The sequence below is a fragment of the Dasypus novemcinctus genome, chromosome 12, assembly GCF_030445035.2.
Source record: "Dasypus novemcinctus isolate mDasNov1 chromosome 12, mDasNov1.1.hap2, whole genome shotgun sequence".
NCBI lineage: Eukaryota > Metazoa > Chordata > Mammalia > Cingulata > Dasypodidae > Dasypus > Dasypus novemcinctus.
Window position 1 is genome coordinate 65,500,904 of NC_080684.1, and position 27,831 is coordinate 65,528,734.

Consider the following 27,831-nt stretch of genomic DNA (forward strand, 5'->3'; position numbering starts at 1 on the left):
CATTCTGACTCTGAGACCAGTGCTCTGATTGATTGGATGGATGGATGGATGGATGGATGGATGGATGGATGGATGGATGGATGGATGGATGGATAGATTTTTTTCGCCTAGAAACAGAGAACTTTTTGCCTACCAATTGGTACCAACTATATATGGGATCTGATTTTTTTTCATCTTTAAAGGGTACAAAAACCTGTGTTAAAAAAGAATTGCTTTTGATCCTATATACAGATTACATAGTTATAAGAGGTCTTATGCCAGAGTGGCTCCAGGCAAAGTAGGACCTAGGTTAGATTAGGACACTGGCTTGTCAGTCGAACTCAGAGGCAGAACTCTTGTTATAATTGTATATGGTTGTAGGTGGTATATTAAGAAATTAGTGGGGAAAATTATTATACTTAAAAAGTAACATCGAAATTCAAGTTGGGAAGCTTGTGTTCTGTTCTTGGTTTTGACACAAAATACATGACCCTAGCCAAGTCACTTCACCTCTCCAGGTCTGTTTCCTTATTTGTAAAAGGATTGAGTTAGAGTAGGTGATCCAGAGGTTTTTTTAAGTTGCCCGTGATATCCTGACCATGCCTAGGCTGAGGGGCAGTGTGCAGGCTGGGTGGACTGCCTCCAGATGCAGAACTGGCTAAAAATCCTGTACACAGGTTAACATCATGGGTGGCTCTCATAAAGGTTATGCTGTAAAGCAAGTCTGCCAGCAGCCTAGCTTTACCTTGTGAGCTGCACTGACAGGGCAGAGAGCCTGTTCAGGCTTAAAGGACCAGGTCAGTTAACCTGCAGTTGATTTTCCTGTAGAATCACTTTGCTGTTATCTCAGGATCATTAGTTAACTCTTGGGTTAGGAAGGAGAAAGGAAGAACGTGATAGAGGGCATGCCTTTTCAATGTACACTTCAGTGCCCTTTATCAACCTCTTATCTTTCCTACAAATTACCCACTTGTACTTCTCCTTCCCTCCTTCTCCCCAGTCTCATTTAAAGGTAACCCTTCTCCTTTTCCTAAGAATAGTTCTATCATGTCTCCTAAGCCCAGACCCTCTCCTCTACTCCAGAAAAAGTCCAAATCCCTAAAATAACAAAATAAATGTTGCAGAAGAAAAACAAGGCAACTACCACCCGACTTTGTGTCCTCCTTAATCATCCCCCACCCCATTCCTCCTTTCCTTTATACTATAAAGTTTTTAGTAAATATGCCAGTTGAGAAGAACCACAACTTTATGTCTCCACTTCCTTCTCTCAATCATTAGTAACTCACAGCAGCCACATGTCCTCTCCCACCATCCCAGCAACTGGCAGGGGTCTCTACTGACATTCATATTGCTAAATCCAAAGGACACTCTCTTTGCCATGCTATTGTATCTGCCATTGTTAAGGACACCATTTCTTAACTTTTAAAAAATACAGTTAGCAATCATTAAACCTGACTAATGACATTTTTTTTCTCCTTGCCCATATCTCCTGCCTAAGGGGTGAACCCAGGCAGCCATGTTTTATACCCAAGGTCCTCAGAATCACAGGTGAGTAGGCACCAAGTTCACGGTAACTTAAGTCCATGATATGCCCTTGCTCAAAAAGAAGTGTTACACAATTGTAAGATGTTATTAATAAGGGCAGATGTGGGAGGGGGAGGGGTGGGACATATGGGAATCCCTTATACTTTCAATGTTATTTTTCTGTAATCTAAAACCTCTTTAAAAATAGTTTATTATATTAAAAAAAGAAGTGTTAGACCTAATCAGATTCTCTCTGTCTCAGGAATTTGAAGTAGAAAATACAGAGAAATGGGAAATGAAATTTCAGATATGTAGAGGGCATAGAGAGGCAATGTTTGACCATGTGAAGTCAAAGTGATGAGGAATCATAAACCATGAATGGACAGAGAAAGAAATAATGAAAGAGAAGAGATGAAGCAAATAGAGAGAAATAGAAAACCCCTAAGATATATGGGCATGCAGGGGTACTAGCCCCTGATTAACACTCAGCCCCTGACAGCTTTTCTGTCATGTCTCTGTGTTTTCTTACCATAGCCCCCCATTCTCTGAGAGAAGATGAGGAAGCCTTTGTTCCAGAAAGTCAGATGAGCCACTGTTCTCCTAGTTTTTCTCCTTCCACTATCTGTTCCTCTGTTCCTTCCCAACATTTCTTGCAGAGTCTTCTTTCATTGTCCTTTAAATATTAACCTTCTCCATTGAGGGCTCTTTCCTTAGGACTTTTCCAATCTATGTATTTTCTCAAGGCACTTAGCCATGGCTCCAATACTGCCTATATGCTGAAGATGCTCAGATCTTAAATTTCAGGCTAGATAGCTCTCCTGAGCTCTAGACCTGTATATCTAACTGCCTGGTGGGCATTCACCAGGGGTGTTCCTCTAGCCCCTCAAAAACCAATATGTCTAATATTTAACTTTCCTGTCAACCTTTTTCTTCCTCAAAAACTCCTTTTCAGTAATGAAACTCCTAGATCTCTCTCTCCTTCAGACTCATCTGGACAGTAAGTCATATTCATTCTATCTTCATAAATTCCTCTGCCTCTCCTCTCCTAACTCACTGCTAGTGCCTAAGCTCAGGTCTTCATAATTGCCCTCCCAGTTTCTCTGGCATAATTCTTATAATTCTTCTATGTCCTTTCCATTTCTCACAGAAAAGTCCAGACTCTTCAGCATGGCATTCAAATCTCTCATGATACTTCCTCTGCCTTCTTCTTCAACATTATCTTTTGCTGCACCCCATCTGACCTCCGATTTCAAGTTATCCAGACTTTCTGTGACTCTCACAACATCTCCAGTTTTTGGCTCCATCTGGACTTGTCTCAACCCGATCCATTTTCCAGAAAGGCTAACTTCCCTTTCTCTTCCTGTCAACACTCTCCTATGTTGTCCTTCAATATTTATGATCCTGTTCCCAAATTTATATTACTGTCTTTTTTATTATGTCCCAACTTTACTATGTACAGATGCCTATGACAACAGCGATATTACTCTCGGCACTTAATTTTAAAACTTATGCCTATCCCTATTCATCCTGGAGGGGAAGAAAATGTATCATTTTTATCTCTTTGTCCTCTGCCTAGCAGTGAAAGCATTTGGAACATGGTTTGGAGGAAAGGAAGGAAATGAGCACAGTGATAGTCCACGGGGAAAAAGAAACTAGCCTAACCTCTGAGAGAAAAGAACAAATATGGTAAGTGAGATCATGCAGTTTTATGGTCATAATTAAAAATGCCTTCCAAAAGGACAAAGACAAATAAACAAAAAGGCCTTCCCACAGAGGGCAAGGAAGGGCACCACCCTCTTCCTCTGAAAGGGTAATGCAGCCACAGCAATTGGAAGCAGAAACCCTATAAAGGTAGGCAGCCTGGCTCCTGCAAGGATAACTGAGTGAGAGGACATAATTTCTAGAAGTAAACAAAGAAATCCCTGGAAATAAGACTTCTCATCCACACACACACATTTAGGGAGAATTCTGGGCAATGTGCAGATGGAATTAACTTCATTTAGATACTGATAAAGTGAAAATGGAACCCTTCCCCGAGCATCAGTCCTGAATATCCTGACAGACATAAGGCAGGAAAAGCTCTGGCAAGGCTGATAACAATGCTAAAGAGTCAATCATTCCCTAATTAGCTGAGCAGGCCCTACCTTCTGCTGACTGGCTTGGAGGAATGCATTGGGGACCATTTAAATAGAAATGTCTCTTAGTAATAATCTGTTAGGGAGGTCATAAATAATTCACTTAAACAAGAATGAAAGAGGATCTCACTGCTCTAGAACCAGCCACATCAGCGAAGGAGCTGAAGAAGAAATTATGGCAGCAAGTCTGTAACCAGTTGTCCCTACCATTTGCATCATAGTATCTAAGTGCACAATCCTGCACCATCCACTAGTCCAGGAATGAGGGAAACTGGGGGCTGAGACAGGCTGAGGAAGGACACAGGAAATAGGAAGGGGGTCATGGGAAGGAAGAGTTCCTTTGGTCAAGGGCTCTGCACCTTCTTCCAACTTCTGGGAAAAGGGGGCTAAGAGAAAGATTTGCCTCCCAGAATATTTGTTGGAATATTCTTATCAAAAGTAGAAACACGCTTTGGCTTCTATATTTTGAGAATGCTTGTCTACCCTGACACACCCTAAGGAATGTGGGGATAGGAGGTGCATCATCCATCCCTTAGTCATTTTTCTGCCCCAGGACAACAGAGTTTACTTTGATCCTGCATATGTTTCCTCTGTGTGAAACATTCTCTTCCTTCTCTAGTTAATGGCTTCTTAGTCCCCAGGTTTCCTCATACATGTTCATTCCAGTGGGAAGCATTCCCTTATATTCTACCTATACCTAGATACTTCCCTTCCCTCATGAGAGCATATATTGCAGTATATTGTGATCAACTACCTACTGATATATTTACAATACTGGGTTCTCAACTTCCTCAAAGGCAGGGACTGTCTGATTCATCTTTGAACCTCTAGCACCTGACATGGAGCATTATCCAATTCCGCATGTTTAATTAAGGTTTAGTGAACTAAACTACATAAGAAGGCAAAGCTGATAACACTGCTATAATCTAAACCAAAGAATTAAAGACAGCTTTAATGTATCTCCCAGGGTGGAAAGCCTAAGCAGTAGAACTGGGAAATGGGAAGACAGAGAGTATGGCTTAACCATTTTTGTGTCATAGACACTGTTAACAGTCTGGAGCTGCCCATGGACTCTGACAAAGGAAATTAATCACATTGAGATAGTTATGAAAATAGTTTTTTTTTAATTATAATTTAGTAAAATATGTGTTTCTTTATCAAGTTATTAAGTGACCATATCAATGACAGGTCTAAAAACTACTGCAATTTTGAAATCATGACAATTATTTGAAAGTATCAGCCACAAATGTAATGAGACTTCAAAATATCTATACATTTTATTAGAGACAGAGTCTCAGGTACTGCCAATACTAGCACCATTTGTGGTCCATATTCATAATTGATGGAAATGCTTAATTTCAATTAGAAAGTAGTGAAAATAAAGATAAATGTTTTTCTCCATCCAAGTCCATGGATGTCCTGAATTCTACTTGTGAAACCACTGGCCTCAGTAAATCCCATGTTAAGAACCCCTGTCTGTGAAACCAAGAAAAACAGACTACCTAATGCAACAACTAAGAAGAGCAATTCTACTAATCTCTCCCCCCTGCCAAGTGGTCCCAGTGTCTACCTAAACTCCATAATAAGCAAATACTTCAGGGGTATTTAGTTTATGAAAGATATTGGTATTCACTTTATGCATTTAAAATCTTAAATTTGTTGAGAGTTACTACAAAGCCTCAGTAATCAAGACAGTGTTATAGGGCGGCAGACTTGGCCCAGTGGTTAGGGCGTCCGTCTACCACATGGGAGGTCCACGGTTCAAACCCTGAGCCTCCTTGACCCCTGTGGAGCTGGCCCATGTGCAGTGCTAATGCGTGCAAGGAGTGCCCTGCCATGCAGGGGTGTACCCCGTATAGGGGAGCCCCACACGCAAGGAGTGCGCCCTGTAAGGAGAGCCGCCCAGCTCGAAAGAAAGTGCAGCCTGCCCAGGAATGGTGCCATACACACGGAGAGCTGACACAACAAGATGACGCAACCAAAAGAAACACAGATTCCCGTGCCACTGACAACAACACAAATGGACAAAGAAGATGCAGCAAATAGACACAGAGAACAGACAACCGGGATGGGGGGTGGAGGGGAGAGCAATAAATAAATAAATAAATAAATAAATCTTTTTTTTAAAAAAGACAGTGTTATAAACGTACCACACTCATGTAGGATATTATTGATAGGGGAAAATGGAGGGGTGGATGGGGGGGCAGAGGGGAGGTTTATGGAAATCCCCTATATTTTCTATGTGACTTCTCTGCAACCTAAAGCATCTTAGAAAATAAAGTGGAAAAAATAAAAAGAGAGTGTTGTATTTGTGTAAGGATAGGCATATAGTTGAGTGGAATAAACTAGTAAGTTCAGAAAGAGACGCATGGCTTTAGTTTCCTAGGCAGTTCAAGAAAATACCATGAAATATGTCAGGTTGAACCATGGGAATTTAAGGCTGGGAAAAAAAGTCCAACTCGAGCCATCAAGATGACACTTTTTTCCCAAAGACTGTGACATTCTGGGGCTGGCTGCTGGCCATCTTTGGTCCTTAGCTTGTCACCTGGCAAGGCACATGGCAGCATCTTCTGGTCTCTCCCTTCTCTTCTGGGTTCCATAGATGTTCAGCTTTTTGTTTCCTGTGGTTTTCTTTCTCTCTGTCTGAATTTCATTCCATGTATAAAGGACTCCAGTAGTAGCATTAAGACCCATCTTGAATGGACTGGGCTACAATTAAGTGAAGTAACACCATCAAAAGATCTTATTTACAATGGGTTTGTCCACACAGGAATGGGTAAGATTTAAGAACATGTTTTTTCTGGGGCACATACAGCTTCAAACCACCACATCCACATATATTTAGTCTGTTGAGTTTTTGACAAGGGTGCCAAAGGAATTAAATGGGGAAATAGTAGTTTTTCAACAAATTACGATAACAGTTACATATTCATATGCAAAAAAAGAGAAAAGAAAGTAACTCAACTCCTTACCACATACTAAATACAAAAATAACTTGAAATGGGATTTGCTACAGAAAGGCATGAAAGAAATTTCTGGGGTAATGAGAATATTGTATATCTAGACTGTGGTGGTGGGTACACAAATAGTATATTTGTCAAAATTATTAAACTGTACTTAAAAAGGGTGAATATTATGGTATGTAAATTATATCTCAATAAACCTGACTTTTAAAAAATCTTAAGGTTTTATCAAAGAAAAATTATAAGTGATATTTTATACTAAAGTTAAATGGTCCTTTCAGAGAATTCAATCACAGTATTCCCATCCCCTCCCCGAAAAAAGGCATTTCTACTTACTCTAAATGCTGAGAGGAACAGATGCATTGGCTCAGCATCTTACTCAGTTTGCACACTAGTTGGAAGTTGGATTGCTTTGATAAATTACTTGCTAGCCAGGAAAAGCATTAAAAGATTATTTGTCCAGCATTATTTCAAATTTTTCCCTAATGATAAAATCATTTTAAATAATAGAGTGCAGCCAAAGTAGTTTTACTCAGGGAGATATTATTTCATACACAGACATGTCAGAAACAGAGTGAGCAAGAAAAGGAAATGAACTCCAATTTTTAAAAATTTTCACTTACTTTTAGTGTAATAAATAACAGCACCAAACAATTTAATAGCAAATAGCACATATTTCAGAATCCTTTTAAGTACGTCTCCACTTAAAGATTTGAAATCATATGTGGATGTGTTGTAAACTTCACTTTGCAATTTGACTCTACTTCTCCGTCCACTTTAATGTCTGCTTTAATGCTAAGTATTTGAGGATGCTACCAGATTATATTGCTACTTTTATCTGTTTATATTCGCTAATGTTTTCCTACCGCAGGATAGAACATTTTTTAAATAGAACTCTTATGTATTTCAAGATTTTTTTGTATGTAAGTGATGTTTTATTCATTAGTGCAAAGTAAAGCTTTAAAATCTGCTTAAAGGCAGTTTTTCCATTTATTTTTTAATAGAATATTAACCTTATCTACCTTATCCAAAAATAATTATTTTCCTTTCTACAGTTCACAGAGTGAAGAACTATTGCTTGTTTTAAATGAGTTCCTGTCTATCTATCAAATTAAACAAATTAATTTTTACCAGTAGGCCTTTTGAAAGTATTGTCATAACATTAATTCTTTTAATAAACCAGTAGCAGGTAATTTAGCTTATTTGCCTATTATATAGTCTGCCTGAAAAACCAACTAATGCAAAATTAGCACATTTTAAAAATATTTCTCTTGGATACAATTGATCTCTAAATGCTTACTGTAGTTACATGATGCATATTCTTTTGTGTGTCTAGATCTGCTGCTGTCCAATGCAGTATTTACTAACAACATGGGATTATTTAAATTTTAAAAAATTAAAAGTTCAGTTCCCTGGTTACACTAGACAAATTTCATGTGTTTAGTAGCTACATGTGGTTTGTGGCTAGCCTATGGACAGTACAGGTAACAGAGCTTCCCATCATTGTAATAGTTCTTTTAGACAGAGCTAGTCGAGATAAGGGTCAGAAAACTGGATAGCAAATATTTTAGAATTTATGGGCCAACAGGCAAAATTGAGGCTATTTAGATACTTATATAAGCATATAAAATAAATCCATCTTAAAATGGAAAAACCATTCTTAACCAACATAAAAACCAGGCAACGGACTGGATTTGAGCCACGTATACCCACTCCTGATCTAGATGATTCAATCCTTTATTCATTAAGTACATCTTTATTGAGCAAGTCTCTGTTTTAGGCACAGGGCTAAATATTAAGTATAGCACAGTGAGCAAGAAAATGTAGTCCCAGACTTCATGGAGTTCAGAACATAATAGGAAAGATATTATATCAACGATTACTAATTTATTAATCAATTATTATAATTTGACAAATGCAATAAAGGAAATGTACAGGACGTTATGAAAGGAAGTAATAGAGGAACCTAATCTATCTAGCAGATTAACAGTCCCATCAGTAAACATTTTATTTGGGGTTTTCCATTTGCAAGACTCCATATTTCCCTGGGAGGATTCCTAATTTCAGACCTTTTGCAATCAAGAAGGACAAAAATCATTAATTTTCAAAGACCAACTATGGAAAGGACAATGAAAGAAGGAAAAGCAAAGCACAGAAGACAACATCAGAAGGGCAGAGATCATGTCTGTCTTGCTCATTACCTATCCCCAGTGCCATCACAGTGCCTGGCTACAATGGGTTTAAAACTAACATTTATTGAACAATGAATTGATAGGACTGCAAAGATTAGGTATATCTGGAAGAACTTGGTCATCAGAATCAGGAAATGAGGAGAGGCCAGTGGGTGAAATGGTGTTGGTTTTATTGGTTAGGAGGTCTGGGCAGGAAATGGAGACAGATTTCACTAGATTGGAAATAAATAGGAAATGATTATCCTTTTAAACAATTTGATTGTGAAACAAAGAAGAAAAATAACCCTGAGATAAAAGCAGATCTAAGAGAGGATATTTCCCTCCTGTATTAGTCAGGGTTCTGTAGGGAAACAGAATCAACAAGAGATATCTGTCTATAGTAAGAGATTTTATCAGAGTCTCATATGACTGTGGGGATGCACAAGCCCAGGTTCCGCAGGCAGGCTGCAACCAGGGGCTCCAATGAAAGTCCAGTGAAGGTTCTTGTTGAGTTCTGGGAGATGTTGGCTGTCCAAAGACAAGCTGGGAAATTCTCACTCAATGCTAGAATCACTTCGCCTTTTAGGGCATTCAACTGACTGGATTAAGTGTCACTCACTGCTGATGGCAATCTCCCTGATTGACGTAATTGTAATCAGCTATTTATGATTTACCCCTGCAGTAGTCAATGGTGACTGAAGTCCATAAATGTCCTTGTATTACAGTTAAGCCAGTGCTGGCTTGACCGAACAACTGGGCACAATTACCTGGCCAAGTTGACACATTAGGCTAACCATCACCCTCCTATGATGGAAACTTGCATTGTTTTTAAGGTCAAGGAAAATAAGCCAAATGGAGAAGACAAAAAGTGGGGACTTGTGTCAATTTGAGATTCTTTATGAACCTTCATGTAGCAGTTTGGCATTATTTATGAATTCCAAAAATATTGGATTATGTTTGTGAATTGGTCTTTTCCTTTGGGCATATTAGATTATATTGGATTCAGAGGTTTCACTTTTACTTTATTAAATAATGATTAAGGCTTTGATTGGGCCACGTCAGTAGGACATTTAGTCCCTGCCCTCTTGGGAGGTGGGGACACACTGAGAAACCTCACTGCATGGGAGGGAGGTTGGAGTTTTAGCTGGAGCCCTGGGACGTAAACACACAGAAAAGCAGATATGTTAGACACGGCAGTGGTCCTGGGAAGAGAGAGGAGCCAGTTGCATGATTGTCTACAGCTGACCTTGTGGAAAAAGACAGCAGCTGAGCCCAGAGAGGAATGAGCCCTGGAGAGAGACACGACTTCTCCCAGCCTACAGCTGATATTGGAAGAAGCTGAGACCATGGAGTCCTAGAGGAGAGGAAGAGGAAGGCTGAACCCTTGCAGACATCAGCAGCCATCTTGATCGAACAAGTGGCAACAGACTTTGGTGAGGGAAATAACTTACATTTTATGGCCTGGTAACTGTAAGCTTCTACCCCAAATAAATACCCTTTATAAAAGCCAACCAATTTGTGGTATTTTGCATCAGCATCCCTTTGGCTGACTAATTAACCCCAAAAAAGAGATTATGTTGTAAACTAACCTATCCTCTGGGTGTGATACGCTTTGAATGCATTAGATTCAGCTGACATGTCTTGATTAAATTACCTGTTAATATTACTGTTTTGATTCAACCACGTTAGTAGGGTATGACTCAGGGTTGAGTCCCCACCCCCTTGATGGGCTGATATAAATGGACACACACTCAAGAAGACAAAGAGGAAGAGAGAGAGTTCCATAGATGCCAAAGAAGAGATGGCTCAAACAGCTAAAGCCTAGGGAGAGATGAACCATTCACCTAATGATTTGCAGCTGAGCAGCTGAGAAAGCCTGGAAAGATACAGGTCCTATGTCAGACTGATACAGGAAGCCCTGAGAGACAAGCCCTATGGCAGGCTACAGTTGAGCCCACAGAACCTTAAAGGGAAGAAGGAAGGAGAGACCAGGCAGAGATTGCCTGCCATCTTGCTTCAACACATGGCAACAGACTTTGGTGAGAAAGCAACCTTGAGTTGGACTGTTTAGGTCCCTGTAACTGTAAGCTTTTACCCAAAATAAATACCATTTATAAAAGCCAACAGATTTCTGGTATTTTGCATCAGCACCCTTTTTGCTGACTAATACAGAATTGAAGAGACAATATAAAATATTACATAATAAAATCCATAGCCTTAACTATTAAATGCACTTTTTTTGTATTTGTATTTCCCTAATGGTCTTTAACCATCCTCTCCTGGCTTCAGAATATCCATCACACACCATACACTTCAGGAAAACTGGGCACCTTTCCTTGCAATGGTCACTGCTGATTCTCCCCCATTGTATGCTACTGTTCAAACCTTAAATTCCTTTCATTCATTTCTACCTCTGACAGCTCCAATGTTACTGCCAACTCTACCATCACCATGCTACTACTACTAAAACCACATCATCAGGAAGTGGATGTGGCTTAAGTGTAAGGCCTCCACTTACCATATGGGAGGATCTGGGTTCGATCTCTGGGGCCTCTTGGTGGAAAAGAAAAAGAGAAAGCATGTCTGCACAGCAAGCCAAAGCCCACATGGCAAGCCAAGTGCCTGTGCAGTAAGCCAAGTGCCCACACAGTAAGCTGAGCGCCCACATGGCAAGCCGAGTGCCCATGCAAGTGCCTGCATGGCAAGCCAAGTGCATGTGTGAGTGCCTGCGTGGTGAGCCAAGTGCCCACGTGAGTCCCCATGTGGCAAGCTGGCACCCATGCAGCACACTAGTGCCTGCACCACAAGCCAAGGGCCCATGTGGTAAGCCAGTGCCCGCGCAAGTGAATCATGCAGCAAGATGAAGAAGCAACAAAAGACGAAGGGAAGAGTCAAGGTGAAGCACAGCAAAGACCAGGAACAAGGTGGTGCAATTTACAGGGATCCTCTCTCCATGTCAGAGATCCCCAGGATTGAATCTCACTGAATCCTGGAGGAGAAAGATGAGAAGACAGAAAGAGAAACGGATACAGAAGATCACACAGCAATTGGACACAGACAGCAAAAACAGCAGGGCAGTGGGGCAAAGGGGGAGATGGAGGGGGAGGAGAAAGAAAAGAACGTACCATCTTTAAAAAAAAATAATTAAAAAAAACACATGTCATCAAATGCAAGCAGGAGAGAGCTTGGACCAAATTCTTGAATTACTTTTTGTTATACAATTCTCATTTTACGTACACTAAGACATAGATAGAGGCTAAATAACTTGTCATTGTTATTTCATAGTTACTGTGTTACTTAATAACTGGTAAAGGAAGTAACTGATAAAGTGAAGATTAGGGATCAGATGTATGTCCTACTATAAAAAAATTACATTTTAAATAAAAACTGGGCAAATTACCGCAATTGCATATGGTTCAACCTAATGCAGAATTCAGGTTGATTTCCTATATCAGAAACCAGAAATGTTGATTATATGAGTCATATTTAAACATTGTTCTTTAAATGGAGAAATGTATGTTTCTGCTTGGCTTCAACTTGATTCTCAGAATTATCTACAGCTAGAGTTAGTTATTTAAAATATACTATTTATTGTAGACTTTCTAGCTGATCTATGTGAGAAACGCACCTAAAAACTGACTCTAGATAATAGTTAAGTGGATTTATGTTCTAATATATTAAAAATTCTTATATACCACCTGTTTTATGTATGTAAAATAATATGACATCTAATGATAAGATTTATGATTCCAAAAATAACATTTGATGACCTTTGGGTTTTTCTTTATTTTCTTCTATTTGAGATCTTTCATAAGGATAGAAGTAAGTAAATTAAATATTTCCTTGTAACCATAAAAATTCACCACAGATGAACTTCTACAGTGACTCCAATTTCCTGTTTAACTGCTTATATCAAAATTTAAATTGAAGCCTTCATTAAAGAAAATACTTTGAGACATATAAAACCAGTATACTTTTTCTGACAGATTTTTGGAGTGCATGACTTCTTTTCATTTATAAGAACTTAATCAGCAAAATGAAACAAAATTAAAATATGTTATACTGTATTCCTATATACTGGCAATGCTCCAAAAGTTTATATTTGATTTTCAGAGGCCTTTACTGTACTTTGCAGTTCATTTAAATGCTATCTTATTTAATTGGTGGCATAGAAAATTTTATATAAATCTAAATATTCTATTACTGAACATGAGAGAGAGAGATTTGCATGAACAGAAGCCATTCTAAACTGAATGACAGACACAATAGGCCAAACTGAAATTGTTTAGATTTTAAATCATGTGCAATATATCTGCTTTGTTGAAATAAACTCTAGACTGTTAAATGTGGCTGATTATACATTGAGAAGAGGATGAAATTAAGGGAATGAAATATATCCCAAAGTCATGACATTCAGTTTTAATTCTTCAATTTCACTGAAAACAACAGGCCCAGAAGTAAATCCTTCTGCTGACTCAGGCTTACATTGTTCTTTTATGGTGACAAATCAAGTGTACCAAGAAATTAGAATTTGGCATCCCTTTCATGGCTTCTTAGAACAATGCACGTTGGAATAATGCCATGAATAGTGGAGATTTAAAAAAAAAAAAAACTTTTTTAAAGTAATGACTGGATCCCTAAAGAAAAGATTCCACTTCTGAATCACTAGCCACAGCACTGATTTTCTTTCTATCATCTTTGCAAACTTTGCAGCACAGAGCTGCTACCATTACATTTTTGGTAGCTGTGGTGGTTTGACTCTGTATGTACCCCACGAAAAGTGATGTTTTTAAATTTAATCCATCCCTTTTGGGTGCAAACCCATTGTAAATAGGACTGTTCGATAGGTTACTTCAGTTAAGGTGTGGCCCACCTCAGTCATGATGGTTCTTAATCCTATTACTGGAGTCCTTTATAAGCACAGTGAAATTCAGAAAGACAGAGAAAGCCACAGAGGCAAGAAACTGAAATTTAACGGAACCAGAAGAGAAAGGAGAGGCCAGGAGAGTCCACCATGTGCCTTACCGTGTGACAGCCTAAGAACCAAAGATTGCCAGCAGCCAGCCCCAGAATTCCACGGTCTTTAGGAAGAAAGTATGGCCTTGATGACACCTTGATTTGGACTTTTCCTGAACCCCGAGCAAATAAATTCCCATTACTTAACCTGACTTATTTCATGGTATTGACTTGAGCAGCCTAGGAAACAAAACAGTAGCTTTTTGTATAAATTAAAGATCCTGACTCCATCAAGCACACATCTTCAGCTCAACTTCATTGAGATAAAAAAGTTTATACCCCCATTTTATTCACAGGGTTTAAAGCCTTGTACTGTAATCAGGTCTTGATATCGTCTGGGGCAAGTCATAGGAATATAACAACTGGCATAAAATCTGGTGACACATGGAATTGCTAATTACTTCATGGTAAGTCATCCTGTGTTTCCTTTTGGAAAACAGGGATGAACTTGACTTGGCCTTGCTCACACAGTACCATTACCACTGAACCTGGTGGTGCTCTTTGCGTGGCTTCCATTTGCTGGAACCTTTGCCATAGGAATCAGTTCTGGTGCAGAGGTGAAAAAGGGACAAGACCTGCTGTTGGGATCATAGGGGGTGATGGAATAAGAGTATCAGCTTGTCTAGGACCCACTCCATCCTTTGTTTCTGTATGGATCCATGTATCCTAATCCAGATGCTTGAGGTCTCGCCATATTAAAATGTCATTTGATTCAAATCCAGAGTCTCTACTTGAATTTCAAAGGTTCCCCCATTGTGTTCTATCATTGTGGCCCCCTAATTTCCCATTTTTCTGCAAGCCCTACTGAAAGCTGAGATTTTCTGATTTCTCTTTTTCTCAGCTGAAGCATTCTGCCCAGGTCAAGATCAATTCTCAGCCCCTAGGGAAAATGATAACCGATTGCTGTATTATTTCAGAGTGATTCTTCTTTCTCTGGAATTTTGCATTATCTTAGTTCTCTACTTCCTGATATCTTTAAAAATATGTTTTCTGTAGTTTACTTGCCTTGTTCTGGTCATTGCAGTGAAAATTTGCTTGGCTATAACCTACTACATCCTGCCATAATGTAGACTTATTAATGTAATTTTAACATACTGACATAAATCTATTCTACCTCATCAATGCTTCTATTCTGTATTGCAAAAGGAAAACTTATGATAATGCAATCTCTTTGGTGAAGGGATAGATATTAATCTAAAATTTAGCTGTATAGAGTTTGGAAACAAACTATAGTTATTTGCATTGCTATATACTTGAAGATACTCTGCTATGAGTGATGTTACAGGTATATCACAAAAAAAGGCACAAAACTGTTTAAGATAAAATCACCACCACCACAAAAGCTGTTGAAAGTTGCCCACTTGTATCCAATCTTTTTTTTAAGCAGTGGTAAGAAGAGGAATTCCTAAAATAAAAATATATATATATACATGAAATTAATTACCATTCTTGTTTAGAATGGAACTATATAGATGCATTTGTATTAAGAAAATGTTCTGGAAGTCATTTACCCCCCTCATTTCTGTCCTTTTAAAAGCTGAGCAAAAGGCTTGTCAACCGAGGTAAAGATGTAAGTGTATTAACTATATTCACACATACACATGCATACACAAATGGTACTTAATTGTATGCATTTTATCAGTCTATCCTCTTTTGTTGGATGGTTTAGGGACAAAGATTAATAATCCTAAAAATTTTGTGAATTTTCAAATGAACTTTTTGTTTTGGCATTGTAGATTTACAGATAGAGTATGTATGTCCGTCACCCAGTTTCCCTTAATGTTAACATCTTACAGTCCCACAGTACATTTGTCCAAACTAAGAAGCCAACATTGGAAAATTATGTTTTTCTGTGAATTACTATTAGCTAAACTCAAATTTTATTTGGATTTCACTAGTCTTCCCACTAAAATTCTTTTTCTGTTCCAGGATTCCATTCAGGATACCACAATGTATTAAGGGTATTGTAATTTTTTTTTAATTTACATTTCGTAAAGTTCTGCACAAAATATACTGCTTTGTGTGTCTACATAAGCATTTAATGTATTTTGCTTTGTGTGTCTACATAAGCATTTAATGAAACAGTGTTCCTTTGAGAATTGCTTTTGAGTTCCAAAATACCATGTTTTTCACACTCCAAACTCCTACACAGTCCTCCTAAGACTTGCCCCTTATTTATGACACTATATATTAAAGTAGCTGAAAATATTCGAAATAATGCTTACTTTGTGCAGAGTCTATAAACTCCAACCAGAAACATATAAATGTCAAATTTGAGCAATAAATTTTGATTGATTTTGAAATTCCACTTAAAGCACTGCTTTTCTGAATAGAGTCTCATGGAAAATATTTTAAAATATTTTTTATTAAAAGTTGTTTCCTGTGGAATCTAAAAGTTCTTTAGATAGATTTTTAGTAAAATGTGTATACAATTTAAATAATATTCTAGATTGTCAGAGTGATGAATGTTTTTTAATTTTATTATAGTGATTTATCTCCTGATTTTATAGAAATCCAAACATTATTATTTTTTTCACTTCAACTAAACAATTAGCATTTTTATAATTTATTCTTTTCCTGGTTATTTCCACTGCTCCGAACCACTTTCGACTTTTTTAAAAAGTTTCTTTTATTCTGGGGCATTTAGTCAATGTGCATGGGCCATTTTTTCAATGTAATAAGCATTCTATGATTGAGGATTAAATAAGAGAATGGATTATGATTTCTTTAAATCCACCAAGATATACCTGGAAAAGCTATGAAATATAGGCTTTTCAGTTAAGAAAAAGCACTTATCAATGCTACCAGTCCCTATAAAGATTGTCTACTGTAATTTAAAGCAGACATTTCTTACAGCATATGTATTAGTCAGCCAAAGGCGTGCTGATGCAAAGTACCAGAACTCTGGTGGCTTTTATAAAGGGTATTTATTTGGGTAGAAGCTTACAGTCATAAGACCGTAAAGCATAAGCTACTTCACTCACTAAAGTCTGTTGCCACATGTTCGAGCAAGATGGCTGCTATCACTGCAATGGTTCAGCCTTCTTCTTCCTGCTAATGCGCCATGGTCCCAGCTTCTTCCAATCTCAGCTATAGGCTAGGATAAGTCTCATCTCTCTCCTGGGACTCGTTCCTCTCTCGGTGCAGCTGCTCTGGTCTCTCCACAAGGTCAGCTGTAGGCTATCAGGCTCTTCTCTTCCATGGCCTCTGCCATATCTATGGAACCATTGCTATTCCTCTGTATTCTTCTTTTGAGTGTTTACTACCTGGGGCTTCAGCATCAAAAACTCAAACTCTCTCCTCTACCTTGTCATTTTTTCTCTCTGAGTCTCCACCCACCAAGGGGGCAGGGACTTCAACACCCTACTGAAGTGACCAAATCAAAGTCCTGCTCATAATTTAATCAAGTAAAAGTGAAACCTCTGAATTTAATACAATCTAATATGCCCAGAGGAACAGACTAGTTTATAACATAATCCAATAGCTATTTTTGGAATTTATAAACAATACCAAACTGCTACAACATGCAAGAGGAGGGCATTAGGCTTGATCATAGCCCAACTCTATGCTAGGTAGAATGCCAACTTCTCAAAGTACCTTTGTAACTCTCATCAACCAAAGATGACTGCAAGTTTGGCACCAGTTCAAATGGGCAACTTTGAGTATGATTAAACTTCTGGGAATAGAGATCCATATGGAAAGGTTTGGAATTAAGATGATATATCCAAAAGAGAAAATTTCCAAGGCATAGGTCACAAAATGGTGCTCTGTAGTGTTAATTTGTTTGGGTCCACACAGTAAGTTTGTTTTTAATATTTGAATTAATTGCTGTAATTATACATATTAAAAGATTGCTTTATAAATAACTGAATTGCTCTTATTTCTACATATCAATCATAGTAAGCTAGTGATGAGTATCAGGCTTTATTTATTTTCTCTTTTTTTAATATATTTTTTATTTTTTTAAGATACTTAGATTACATAAATGTTACATAAAAAATATAGGGGATTCCCATATGCCCCACTCCCAACCCTCCCACATTTTCCCACATTAACAATATCCTTCATTAGTGTAGTACATTTGTTACAATTGATGAACACATTTTGGAGCATTGCCTCTACACGTGGATTATTGTAGTTTACACTCTCTTCTGCACAATTTTGTAATTTACCGCAATATATATAATGGCGTTTCTCTGTCATTGCAGTGTCATTCAGGACAATTCCCAAGTCCTGAAAATGCCCCCGTATTATACCTGTTTTACCTCTCCCACCCCTCAGTACATCCAATACCCACTGCCTTGGCATCAGTTCTTCCATTGCTACATAAAAGTTCTTCCATTGCTACAATCACAGTAAAAACAGTAAGTCTACTGTGTTCCATCATTCATTCCCCAATCCTGAGCATTCTGGAATGGTGATTCAGGCCATTTAGATGGGACATGTCCACTGCCTTTATACACTGTCCCTACCACAGCTGATTGTTTCATCACTCCTCATGCAGCTGCTTTCTATGGTAGAGAAGCTGAGTTCTGTGTCCATGGTGCTATCAAAAGTAGGAAGAGGTACTGCGCTTTGAGAGGGCTGTGTGAAGTTTAACACATCTCCTTTGCTCATTGATGTTACCAACTGGTTCTGTAATAAGGTGACCTAAAGTTCATCAGAGGGTAGAGTCCCACTGCCCTGACTTTCAAATTGGAACTGAGATTAAATAGTGTTCAAACATAGTTGTGCTATGTTTGGTGCTTATCCTCTGCATGCCTGTTTTGGGGGGGGGGGGGGGGGTTGCATTTTAAAAGGACTTTTTTTTAGAGCAGTTTTAGGTTTACAGAAAGCTTGCATAGAAGTACAGAAAGTTACCATATACTCCCCACACACACACATACACACACACATATAGTTTCCCCTATAGCATCCCTACATTCCCTTAGAACATCTTGCATTACTGTGATAAAACCAGACATGGTGATTTCTACCCCTTAAATTACTTTTACCTCATTGCTTATAATGGCTTAACGGTTTCAAGCACAGAATGTATGGCTAGACTGCATCAGTTCAAACTCCCACTCTACCACTTAAAATTGCATGATGTTGACCAAGTTACTTAACCTCTCTATGCTTTAGTTTCCTCAACTGTAAAAGGAGAGTAAATATATTACCTACATCCTAGAGTTGTTGTGAGGATTATATGAGTAATACGTGGAAAGCACTGAAAACAGTGTCTGATATAAATGATGTAACGTGTAGGCGTTAACAATTGAATTTATTTATTTTTCAGTTGTATTAATGTGTGATTTGTTATATGTTGCTCACTTCTGTTCTTAATTTTTAAATGACTTATGAAAAGAAACTTGTCTCATGCTATCTGGCCTTCACCTATTCTCTTTGCATTACAGCGATTTGCCCCAGCTATAGGATTTGGCAGTGTATTTTCATATCGAAGGAGGTAAATAGCTATGCTGAATAAAATACACTCAGGGAAGAAAGAGATCATCTGTCCATGAATTGGCAAAGTTTTCTGCAAAGGGCCAGACTGTAAATATTTTGTCTTTGTAGCCATATGGTCCCTGGTGCAGCTACTCAACTCTGCCACTGCAGTGCAAAATCAGCCATAGATAGATAATATATAATGAATGGAAATGGCTATGTTCCAATGACACTTTATTTATGGACACTTAAATTTAAATTTCATGTAATTTTCAAATGTCTTGAAATATTATTCATTTTAATTTTTCAACCATAACTGTAAAAGGCATTCTTAGATTATGGGCCTTTTTTTTTTTTAAAGATTTATTTTATTTATTTCTCTCACCTTACCCCCTCCCCCAGTTGTCTGTTCTCTGTGTCCATTTGCTGCATGTTCTTCTTTCTCTGCTTCTGTTGTTGTCAGCGGCACGGGAATCTGTGTTTCTTTTTGTTGCATCATCTTGCTGTGTCAGAGCTCTGTGTGTGCCACCATTCTTGGGCAGGCTGCACTTTGTTTTGCGCTGCGTGGCTCTTCTTACAGGGCGCACTCCTTGCGCGTTGGGCTCCCCTACAAGGGGGGCACCCCTGCGTGGCGCGGCACTCCTTGCACACATCAGTACTGCACGTGGGCCAGCTCCACACGGGTCAAGGAGGCCCAGGGTTTGAACCGCAGACCTCCCATGTGGTAGACGGACGCCCTATCCATTGGGCCAAGTCCGCTTCCTATGGGCCTTTTAAACACACACATACACATACACACACACAGAGGACCTAACTTGATTGATCCCTGATCTATTCCAAACCTTACAAACTCCAGTGTTTTCCCAGGCCAACAGGAAACACATATATACGGTAGGAAGATTGTAGGCAATAATAGGCAATGGGATCTATGTCACATGAAGAGCCCACGCCCTAAATTAACATTTTCAAACTCAACTTTTAAACATTAACTCAAGTCAGCAGTTCAAGAGTCTTTGAAGTGGAATTTCATATATGTAAATCTCATCTAAAGTCTGGTGGAACCCTAACTTTGAGTAAGTTCCTGCTTTAACTAAACAAGTCATACAGAGGGAAACCATTCTGCATTTCTGGTCTTTATTTTCAATACACTGAGTATAATTTTAATAGACAGCCTACGGGTTGTTCCATTATAGAAAGTGTCTTGGAAAAGTTTTCCACTAAGTAATTTCTCATTACATAGCTCCTATTAGACTCCCACATTACTATTTTTTTCAGCAACAGATTTTGTTAAGAATTGTGGAAAGCACCACTTAATGCTCATCTAAATTACTCTGTCTCATTTGGCCACAACTGTCATTTACATGTAATTAAATTCGAGCATTAGATTACTGATACTTCCTAAAAGTAAAGAGAAAAACAGATTAATGTAATAAATCTATGACGTGGTATAAAATTAAATATACTGATGTTCAGGGTGAAAATTTCAAGGCAAAATGGGGGAACATCTCAACTGAAATGTACCCATTTGTTCACACACCATTTATTGAGTGTTTACTATGTTAGGATCTATGCTAATAAATTTATGTGTGCTATTTCCAAAGAGTGGGCATTTCATCCTTTTTTTTCTCTCAGAAATAAAAGAAGCCCAGAGAGGTTAGGAACATGCAAGCATGCATTAATAAATGCAGAAGCAGAAATTTTACCAAGGTCTGTGTATGTACTTAACAAACATTGATATAGCTCAGTGCCAGGCACTAGTTGTTTTATAAATACTGATCATCCTAACTCCTGAGGTAAGGACTCTTGTCAATCCCATTTTATAGGTGAATTCATTCAGACAGAGGTAGATTAAGTAAAGGTCCCCTAGCAGACCACTTTCTCGCATCCTAAAAGCCTTGTCCCATGACACTGTCTGCTTAGAAAGGCAGACTGACACTTAGGACAGAAATGGAATGAGTCAAGTGCTGAAGTAAACAGCAGTGACTATAGTAATTGGAACTCTGTCATATTAAGTAACTGAAAACCCAACCCATTGCCTCAGAAAAAAGAGAATTTACTTCATTATGTCTCTGAAAAGTCCTGCAGCTAGTCAATCAGAAACAGATGGATACAGCGGCCCAAATAATATCATTAAATATCTCTCCCCACCCCTCCTTCTCTCCCTATCTCTCCCTCTCCCTTCTTCTCCCTCTTTCTCCCTCCCTCTCTCTTTCCTCTTTCCCTTTCCCACTCGTTTCTACTTTCCTCTGAATTTACTTCATTCTCAGATCAGCTTCCTCTATGTGTTGACATGATCCCAGTGATCCTAGTGCATGATCCTATTTAAATCCCAGGTGAAAGAATACTTATCTTTCCCCCACAGTGCTGCTAAAAGGACTAGCATTCAGCTTTACTGGCTTAGCTAGAATCAGGCAACTGATAAATGCAATAACTGACTAAGCCTGGGATGCATATTAATAGCTATCTCTAGAGCCAGCAGACTTGGGTCAGCCCCTTTTGAACCACAGGTTAAGAGTGAGAGAAAAAAGAAATCAGGACGCCATCACCAGAAGAGGGAAAGGGACACCAGGCAGGCAAAAACAATATATGTCAACCACAGAGCTACAAACCTACTAGCCACTGATTCTCAACCATGGGTGCATATTGAAATGACCTGGGAGCTCATAAAAACTACTGATGCCAGAAGAATTCTGATTAGAATTCTGATTAGATGCTCTTCTCAGGGGCTTTCATCTGAAATGTTTTCTCTTCTATTTCTCTTAAATCTTAGATTCCGTTTTTTCAGGTACAAGTTATTGAAAACTGATGAAAGACTCCTAATTCAACCACTTTTTAATGTGCATGTAAAATACACAAAAACAACTGTGTATTAAAAATGACATCATTCTGTCCCCTAAAAACTAGTAAGTAAAGGAAGTAAAATTGTCCGTTGAAAAGCAAATTATGAGATCTACAGTTAATGAATTAGATCATAAATATACAAAGGTAGCTAAAGGAATCAAAATGGAGCTTAAGACCTGCAGACAAGTATGAAATGGGTTTTACTTCTTTTTGCAAGTTATCTTGTACACATGGTCAGCCTATTATGCTAATAATGTTTGCTCCTAACAGGAAAAGAACCACAGTCTGTTTTTCATGTGCATATAGGTTTCTGTCCTCCAAATATTAATCACTGCTATATTTGCTGATTTTAGTACTGACATTGATACCTTATTTCTTTATTTCATTTTTTGCCTGTGTGAGAAATAAACATTGAAACAAAATCTAAACAAAACTATGAACAAAGCATGAAAGAAGGGAAGGAAAAACTATAAAGCTGGGGAAAAGACTGAACAACTGTTTTTCAGAAGTACTAAATTGCTAAATTTCTTTGAGAAGCAGCAGGTGGAATTTGAAGAACTGAGTGTATCTGTTTCAGTACAGCAGTCATTCAGTTGGCAGGAGAGCCCAATCATCTATGAAAATGCATCACTGGAGATGCAAATCTTGCTCTGAAACTTGGTGGAGGGAATGGATGGGGAAATCATGGAAATGAGAGTTTAGGTAGCCATGGGAAAGTAGTTGTGGTGAGTCTACAGAAAATAATTCTGGCTTTGTTTTTAAAAATAAATGGGCTTTATTAAGAGAATAAAGGTCATTCATAGAAGCTCCATAAAGCTTGAAAACCAGGCTTAGAATGTGGGCAGAAACAAACTCAGACCAGAGCCAGGATCATGCTCCAATTTAGTCTGATGAGGACACCTCTGCTGCTGCCACATGGGAACCTAGGCCCTGCATTTGTTGCCCAGCCCTGGAGGCTGAGTGTCGTGGCACTGTGCATTCCCTGGCTCATTTTACACATATTCATTATAAATAGTGACTTCCAGAACAGCAACTCCCTCATACTAAAAAGTTGACTAGACCCAGATTGTTGATATATAACTTAGCTAAAGAATGTGCAATTTATCAGTATCTAATAAAAATGAAATTGCACATATCTTATAACCCAGCAATTCCACTTTGCGGTATATATTCTGGTGAAATTCACTCAATATACACATGTGGGATGAAGGGCGCCCGGCTTGCCACAGTAGCCAACAGTGCGGCAAGAGGTGACACCGCCTCTGCCCACTGGGCCTAGATAAGGTGACTACGCCTGACTAGGCCTTTGCTGCTAGCGGCTGGCCGGCACCGCCCTCCCCCTTCCTATCTCCCGCCTAGCCCAACATCCGGCCAGCTCTCACTCCCCCTTTCCCCTCCCCTATTCCAAACCTCTCAGCCAGCCCTATGCCTAGCAACCACTTACAATCACCTATCAGGAAGCAGTACCCGCCCGCACCTATCAAATCCCTCCACGCAGTCCCCAACCCTATAAAGCTGTGTCCCCTTCCGCAATAAACCAGACTTGCGCCATCAGCCTCGTCTCCGTGGTCTGAGTTTCCTCCAGCCCAGCCGCGTCGTCCTCACCTAAGCCCGCGGCCCCTAGGAAGCCCCACAGAGGCTTCAGGGTCCCCCACGAAGCCCCCCAGAGGCTTCAACATACACAGGATTTACATATCCAAGGATGTTCAGTTCATTTACCAGTGACTTAAGTGAGGACTTTAAAGTATACTTACAAACTATCAAATGGCAAAAGCTGCGATAGAGAAAAAATAATTTTTTTAAAAAATAAATCTTTTTGTATCAGAAGAGGGGCCTTAAGTACTTGCAAAAACCTGGAACCTGAGGGTAAAACCAACAAAATGAAGCCTAACAAAGGTAAATGTTTTCCTTCAGTTTATTAATAACCAATTGTACAAATAGAGAATGGGGAAGGTCTGATTTGAGGGACATTTCCTATGAAAAAACCTTGAGGTGTTTGAGCCGATCATGCACTGAATATGCATGTTACATGACTGCAAAATGAGCTCTGCTATCTAGGTTACATCTGGACCAGGTGTTCAGTCCAGCAGGAAGAAAATGACAAATTGGAAATTCTGCAGAGGAAGGAGCTCAAGATGATAAGTTTGCTGCATGTTATGAAAAGTGGTTGAAGGAAACAGCAAATTTAGGCTGAAAACAGAGATTAAGAGGAGACATAGCTGTCTTCTAATGTTATGTTGAAGAGAGAAAAAAGCTTAAAACCACAGAATTTCAGCTAAATGTGATCTGTGTATCTCCAGGGGAAAAATCATGAACAAATGGGTAGAAATTCTATGAAGAGGAAGTAAGTTTTGGTATAAGAAATAACTTTCTAACAACTGTAGGTTTCCAATAGCCAGTCCGATAAAGTAATGAGTTCCTTACTACTGGAAGCAATTAAGCAGAAACTTGATGATTATCTAATTAATCCAATATTGGTGAGAGAGTTAAAGACAAAACATTTAAAATAATTTTTAGTTCAAGTTTTAAATTTTACCAGTAAAACAGTCCTGTGGAGTGAAGAAAAAAAACGAGTAACTTTTGAGAACATACTATGGCCAAATTCTTTATTAACTGATCTCAGTCAGAAACCATGGGATGTAATTACAAAATAAGTTTATTTTTGTCTCTCCCTCTCTCTTTAGTCCTACTCAGTGGGGCTGTTTCTTTTCCCTGTTTGAATGAAGTCTTGGGCCAGCCTATGACTTCACTAGTTACACAAAGATAATAATCCTGTCACTTTAAACCACAAACACAATCTCAGTCTAGAATTAAAAGCACCCGTTATTGCGTTATAATCAAAGTCTGAACTTGATTTAAAAATCAAAACGCCCTGCCTCCACATCCCAGATGTTGGGAGCCTGCTTGCAACGGGAGAGCAGGGTGAGGAAGGGTCGTGGATGGAGAGGTAGGAGGTAAAGGAAAATCAGAGGAAGTGCCTGATAGGCATTTTTTCTTAAGATTTATTTTTATTTGTCACCCCCCTCCCCCTTGACGCTTGTTCGCTGTCAGCTCTCTGTGTCCATTCTCTGCGCGTTCTTTGGTGTCTGCCTGTCTCCCTTTGTTGCATCATCATGCTGCACCCGCTCCCCGTGGGCGTGAGTCGTCAGCTCTCCAGGGGCGCAGGCTGTCAGCTCTCTGCAGGCATGGGCCAGCTTGCCTTCACAATGAGGCCCTGGGACATGAACCCAGAGCCTTCTGTATGGTAGATGGGAGCCCAATTTGTTGAGTCACATCCGCTTCCTGTGACAGGCATTTTTGGAAGATGGATGCAAGTTGTCTGGGGCGGGCAGCTGATCAGCGCCAATATATTCACTCATGGGAAACTTTAGCTCTCTGGGGACTCCTTCCTGGGACTCTCCAAGTGCAATTTGAATGGGGTCCCTTTAAAAATAAGCCCAGGTTGACATCATAAGCAGTTTCCACATTTGGTCCCCACAACACGCTTTGACCAGGACAGGTGTAGTTACTTCTCAGGGGCAGCTAGCTCTCTGTTCTGCCATGGACTGCTTTTACTTTCTCAGGTAGGCCACAGTCCTGGGGACCCAAGAACAGCTATCATGCTGTGTAAGAAGTCCCAATCAAGCCACTCTCATCTGACCTGACATTGGAGGCAACACCATCACACCCCACCTCATTGGGAAGGTCAGAATGCAATTCTCACTAATAAAGTCTCCCGAGAAATCCTCCCCAAATCCCTACTCTTCTGGTCCTTTCATATCCTTGTTCTGGGTAAAAGACCTCTGGATAAGAGGCCCGGGCAACAGACTTTGAGTAATTTTTTTGTAAATTTGCATTTTGAGGATCTTTTATATCTGATAGCAATCATATCTTGGAGCCCCCAAGAAAATTCCAATTAAACATCCATTTTTTTTTCTCTCAAAAAATTTATTTAAAAGGCCTTAATAGCCATGTTTTACGACTTGGAAAACCAAGGCACAAAGAGATTAAATAATTTGCCCGAATCATGATCACATGCCTTGTAAATTATAAGACATGATAGGAAACAGCAATCTGTTCTTCACGCTGTGTTCCATGCTTTGTTTGGATTAGTGGGTTTCTTTGTATAGAAGATTCAACTTACATGTTTAATTTTCACATATTGGGGTGGGTAAAAAGAGGTGGGTTTTTGTTTCTGCACAGCTGGGGCCAAACACAAATTTCCCATCATATTTTTGTCAATGGCTATTCAGAAATTCTCATATGTAGACTGTTACACCTTTGTGCAGGCAGTAAAATTGCAGCTCCATTTGTATGTTATTCTACCACTGTATCTGCTTTATTTATATAACAAATAAAGGATCATGAAACATTTTCACACAGGTATGAAGAAACAGACACTAATCTAAGTGTTTCATCATATTATTTTATCCTTTCCTCATAACAACCCTAGATAAGTATTTTTCCCATTTTTCAAATGAAGAAAGAGACTCAGGAAAAACACTGGGGGGAACACTGAAAACAGACTGAACTTCTTGTTGCTGTTTCACTATTTACTATTACTCAAAGAGTTTTCTAGATCAGCCATATAACTCATTAGGGCCATATTTTCTTCATCTATAATATGGGAAAAATAACTGCTATCCTATTTGCTTCGCAGGATATTTGTGAGTGTCCAACGAGACAACAGATGAGTAAGAAGATTTAAAACTCACAATGCAGGAAGCGGGCTTGGCCCAGTGGTTAGGGCATCGTCTACCACATGGGAGGTCCTCAGTTCAAACCCCGGGCCTCCTTGACCCGTGTGGAGCTGGCCCATGCACAGTGCCGATGTGCGCAAGGAGTGCCCTGCCATGCAGGGATGTCCCTGCGTAGGGATGTCCCTGCGTAGGGGAGCTTCATGCGCAAGGAGTGCACCCCATAAGGAGAGCCGCCCAGCGCGAAAGAAAGTGCAGCCTACCCAGGAATGGTGCTGCACAAACGGAGAGCTGACACAACAAGATGACACAACAAAAAGAAACACGGATTCCCGGTGCTGCTGCTAAGGAAAGAAGTGGTTATAAAAGAACACACAGAGAACAGACAACTGGAGTGGGGAGAAGGGGAAAGAGATAAATAAATCTTTTTAAAAAAAAATAAATAAAACTCACAATGCATTGTCCACATGCTAGGAATCATGACTATGCTTATTCCTAAGATTACCGTCCATGTAAGGCAGATGCAGTGGATAAAACTGCAAATCGTCTTTAGCCAATGCCACAAAAACAATAACTGCATAGATGCTGCCCGACAACAGAGCAGTCAGCATGCACAGCAGAGGAGAGATTATTTCCTAAAAATCATTTAAACAGAAGGAAAGCAAATTTTGGATTCAAAGAAAAACACTCACAGAACTAACTTTGTATTGCTGAGACAGGGCCAAGCTGGGAAACCTGTGGGATGTCTCTGTTGCTCTTGAGAACTATTAGGCTTGAAAATGAGAGACAGACGGGGGGAGAAAAGATAAGCCTACAAAAGATGACAGAGAGAGAAAAGAAGCACAAACTCACAAATTCGGGGAAAACTAGCATAACAATGCAGAAAAGTATTCTTAAATCTACTAGAAAACTAACCAGAGAGCCTAGGACAGGACTGAATGTTTGCAAAACACAACAGCTGCTGCATTCCAGTCTAGAAGAGAAATAATGGAAACTTTCTTTTCTCTTTTCCAATAAGACATAACAAAACAGAGCTGATGTAATTAATGAAAAAAAGATGGCTGTTTGAAACAGTGAAGGCACTGACTAACAGAATGAA

General features: G+C 39.1%; 1 long non-coding RNA gene across 1 annotated transcript; it reads left to right on the forward strand.

Annotated features, from left to right (window-relative positions):
• LOC111765403 (uncharacterized) lies at positions 1-27,831 on the forward strand. The gene is made up of 3 exons (XR_002797761.2): positions 1-1,527; positions 3,080-3,189; positions 26,696-27,831. It is a non-coding gene; the product is annotated as an uncharacterized lncRNA (long non-coding RNA).